At 46.0% G+C, this 4787-nt stretch overlaps 1 protein-coding gene across 1 annotated transcript in view; it reads right to left on the reverse strand.

Moving 5' to 3' along the window:
• PTPDC1 (protein tyrosine phosphatase domain containing 1) overlaps positions 1-321 on the reverse strand; it is a 24637-nt gene extending 24316 nt beyond the window's left edge. Inside the window, exon 1 of the mRNA XM_014951524.1 lies at positions 292-321. The gene's annotated coding sequence lies outside the window, so the exon portion shown is untranslated. The remainder of the gene's footprint in view (positions 1-291) is intronic.
• Positions 322-4787: the final 4466 nt, after the last annotated feature.

Here is a 4787-nt window from a genome sequence, read left to right on the forward strand (position 1 = left end):
TGCCCTCTCCGCGCTCTCCCGCGAGCGGGGGGGGGGGGGGGTAAGCCTGCGGCCGAGAGAGCGCCCGAGCAGCCGGGCTCCCCCAGGACCCTCGGGGCAGGGAAATGGCCGCCGCCCCGCCGGGCGTGCCGCGCTGCCATGGCGACGGGGGCGGGCCCCGGGGGACGGCGGGCAGCGGGGGCGACCCTGGCGGGCCGGGGGAGAAGCGGGGGGGGAAAGCGGAGCGGTGCTCCTCGCCGGCGGCCACCGCCGCTGCGGGCAGGGGGGGTGCGGGGAGGGCGCCGGACCCACCTGGCTCCTAGCGCCTCAGGCCGCCGCTCCGCCGCCCGACATGGGGCAGGGCGCATGCGCCGCTGTGAGGGAGCGGGCGGAGGGGAGGGCCATGGTGGCGGCAGGCTGAAGGGAAGGCGGGAGCGGGCTGAGGGGCGGCTCGGCTGGGGTTTCTCCGGTTGCCCTTGCCCGAGCAGCCGCCTCCTCATGGCGGCCTCAGAGGCGCTGCGGGGGGGCACAAAGCCGGGCGGGGCGAGCACAGGCCTCCTCCGGCCTGAGGGAGGAGAAATGCCGGAGGGAGAACTTGCCGCCCCCCGAAAGCCGCACTGTGGCGCCCATGGTGTCGGAGATGTCTCCTTGTTCGTTTTCTCACGGACCGGGGGTGAGCAAAGGGCCGGTGTCCCCCTCGGCCACCACCCCCCCCGGCGGCCCGGCCCGGCAGCCAGGCCTCGGGCTGCCTGTAGCAGCCACACACCCAGAAGTACATGAAACACGAGTGAATAAATTCACTGACACGGTTCAATCCTTTCAGCATTGCTGTGAGTCATTGATTCTTCATAGTGGTTAAAGTTTGGGGACTTAAATTTTCGAAAGTTTGTTTCCATTCGGGTAAATGGTGCCTGTAGCTGATGGGAGGGGGTACCCACCTTTACAGCCCAAAAGGCCTCTAATTGCCCCTCTGGTTGTGTTACATTTTACTCATTAAAGGTTCAAGTGTGGGTGAAGAGATGCCAAACAGACGCAGGTTGGGGTTTTGAGAGGCTTAGTTAAAGTTTTATTTAGCGTTTTTAGCAGACATAAGAGGTAGTTGGGTCTTGGACACAGAGTAGAATAGCTTTGTAATGGTTTATTTTAGTACTGTAGTTGAGTACACAGTTCCTGATTAAAGGAGCAATAGGAGCTGTAAACCTGTGTGGTGCTAGGCTGAAACATCTGTCTGCTGGGTAACAAGGATATTTTTGGAGAGAGTGTCCTTGTAACGCACTTGCGAAGTTAAGTTGTGGTTTTCAAAATACTGGCAGATTTTTGACAGTATTAGGTGGCTGTCTCCTTAGCCACATTAGTATGTTAGCTTGTAGAATTAGTGCCTCTAGTACATCATGTAAATTACATAAACACCAGTAGTGTTTATATATTTTTAACTTACATTTTTTAAAGATAGAAACCAATTTGGGAACTTAGTGGAAATACCGAAGAGATCTCTGTTGCTCCTTTTCTTTCTCTTAAGCTAAAGGAGCTGTCAGCATAGGAGAGACGGGGCTTGGTTCTTAAAATCTGTCAGTCCTGTTTGTACTGACGTGTCTTAAACATGTCCATTAGCAATGCTGCATTTCCTACAATAACACTAATTTCTAAACAAGTGAAAAAATGGCTGTGTAACTCCTACCTCTGTCTCCCTCCGAAAGACTCGCTTCCTGTGTTTACCTGTCAGAAACTATTGCTAAAGTTTACAAGTTTAATTTTTTAATTGACTATGGGACACACATTTAGTGTTCAGTCCTGCTGAGTGGGATTTGTGCCTTTGCCATCAGTTCTGGCTCTCGTGTTCAGGGCTTTGCTGGCTCAGGGCAGAATGCTGAGGGTGATATCTGTTCCCAAAATTTGTTTTTATCATTACATAATTACATGAATAAATGGACTTCCTCCACACTTCAGGAAGAATTTATAAAGTTCATAAAATTCACAGAGGAAAGCATAAAGTTTTCTTTATTTTGGTGTAAAGATACAACCACAGAGGAATACCTCGCTTTTTCAAAATAAATGCTGGCATTGCTCCTTTCTGTCTGAAATAAGGGAAAAAATGGTGCTGCAGGAATGCTCAGAAATGTATTTTGAAAGATACGGGGTTTTTTGGTTCAGAGAATGAACCACAACCAGCAGAAAACTCTCTGAGGTTGAACATGAGATACAGGTGCCCAGACAGAGCCGGGAAAAGCTTATTTTTGCTTAGAGCAACTCAACAGAATATAAGGGGCGAAATGGAGAAAATGAAACTTTTTTCTTTTTCAGGAGGAAATGTGAATTCAAGTTTGGTGATAATCCCAGGGTCGTAATGAGATTCTCTAGTACTGTAGGGCCGAGTTCAAACCTGGTGCAAATGGAATAACTCTGGTGAAGCTGAACCTGCCTACCCCACATCTGAGTTGTGCTGTCTAGACTTTACAGATCTTACCTGACTGGAACTTATTTTAGATCAGCACATGCCGCCTTGTGGCAAATTAACATGGTGCAGCTCTTCTTTTTCCAACTCTGAAACCACTTTTTTTCTGTATTAGGATTCTGCCCTCTTTTATACCCTCCAGACGGGTTGGTTCCACCTCTGAAGTTCCTGCGCTGCATCTCTGTACTTCCTGTGTAGCTGGAACCCCAGCGCAGTAGTATTTCACACCTGGATATTAGGCCAACATAAAGAGTGCTTTTCAGCAAGGTGTTCTCAGCGCTTTTCGACTCCCTGCGAGTAGCTGGCTGAAGAAATACGGGGACAACCCATAAAGTAAGGTATTATAAAGAATATGGAATGTTTACCTTTAACCTTTCACCTTCATTTCTCCATCCAAAAATTGTCCGTGGTGTGTACCTCTCTTGCACAACCACTGGTTTTAAATGCTTTACTCCTCTTTTTATTTTCTGACATCCCCCTTGCTCACTGGGGATTTCTTTTCCAGTGTAAACACAGCCTTTACAAAGATGATTTCGGTTTTTGCTCCGAGCCTTTCATTTGCATTGTTAGTGCAGGCACATCACGCTTTGTACAGTGTCTGTCCAGTTGGCCACAAGCATCAGCGCGATGGGAACAAAAGACTAGGAGGGTTAATTAGCAGATGTAACAGAACAATGCCAATGGCAAGAGAAAAGAGCTGGAGAGACTGCTTCTGGGGTGAGAAGATTCTTCGGTGGAATGTGGTATATGCACATGCACTGGAGCTAGAGGATCTTTTAGATACTGTCCGAGTATTTTGGTGGAACTCATTCACCTTTTTAACTTTCCACCTTCTATTTTCTCTGCCATGGTAGCCAGTCTTCTCCCTGTTCTGTGGAGATTTCTTACTCTCGCTGTTGGTTTTTTTTTTAATTGGCTTTTTTTATGGGACTTTGTACTGAGTTTCCTTCAACTTGTCATTTAATTTTTTATGTGCTTTCCATTTGTTAGCTTCAAGACCTTAAAACTGTTCTTTGGCCTTTATAGTTGTGGTAGCCTGGTGAGTCGAGTGAAAAGTTGTTCAAAATAAGTTTGTTGTGACAAAAACAGGTAGATGTTTCTGTACTTACCTTACACACGCTTTTCATTAAAGGAATTTTTTTGATAATAGCTATACAGAAGCTGAGAGCTAATAATCACCCCCCATTTACAACAGCACAGGTAAAGGGAGAGGTCTGAGTGTCTTGGGCTTCCAGTGGCTATACTTTAAAATAATTATTAAGAAATGTGATAGCCAAAGTCTACAGCTTTGACTATGGTGAATTCTGTCCCAGATCAGGGTAGGGAACACAGGGACACTGAGACCTTCTTCTTCTCCCTCGTGCGGTGTGTGTTCTCCTTCCAGAAAGATGTTAAAGAAATAACTTTGCAGTAGGTGAAGGTGTAACCTGCTGCATTGATTTCAGTAATCTGCTTTCGTCATTCATCGATGTGTGACCCTTTAACATTCTAAAACAAATGCTTACATATTTTTCATTTTATAAAGCCTGTAATGGCTGAAGTTATGTGCAGCTCTAGAGCTGCAAATTAATATGACCCACAATGGAGGAAAATAAATGTTAATGGGATAAGTTTGAAGGGAACTAATTTAAACCATACGCTCTTACCAGTCTGCCTCGAGCATTAGTGAGAAATATCTTCAGTGGGATGTAGTTCATTCTGGTTGTAATTCTAGTGGTAATTTTTTTGATAGTTAAAGCTTATCAGTCTACAGCTTTTTCTATTCACATCATAAGTCTTCAACTGAAGGGGATTTTCAGTGTTTCTGACCTACAGGTAGTAACTGCCAGATCCCCCGTGGTGTTCAGTGAAAATTCAGAATCATAGCTGTACAAAATTTGATCAGTTTCTTAAACTCAACAGCTGCCAAAGGCCACTGTATGCATTGAAGCAGCTGATTTGCTGCCAGTATTATCTGTGTCTCAGATTAGAAACAATTATTAAATCAATAATACTTTTCTTTCCATCAAATATGAACATGTTGGCAGAATGGAACTGCTGCTTCCTGAAGGAGATGCTGGAAGAGGAGGGATGGAAGTGGTGAGCTGGGGCTTAGGGTGGGGGTTTTTCGGTTAGGAAAGAAAACTTTTTAACATCTGGAATGGCAGAGTCGGACAATGAGTCAGTGTGAATCAACAGTGAATCAGTTGAAAATAAGATTTCTGTAGGAAGGAGGCAAAAATTGTAGATCAGGAAGACCAAGCTGCAGAAAAGTCATGTGGTTTCTGACCATGAAGACACTGAACAAAACCTAGAGAGACCTCTGGATGCATCAGACTTTGGAAGGAGAATTGCAAGAATTCACAGGAATTTGTTG

This window comes from Calidris pugnax, unplaced genomic scaffold (assembly GCF_001431845.1).
Source record: "Calidris pugnax isolate Ruff unplaced genomic scaffold, ASM143184v1 scaffold203, whole genome shotgun sequence".
NCBI lineage: Eukaryota > Metazoa > Chordata > Aves > Charadriiformes > Scolopacidae > Calidris > Calidris pugnax.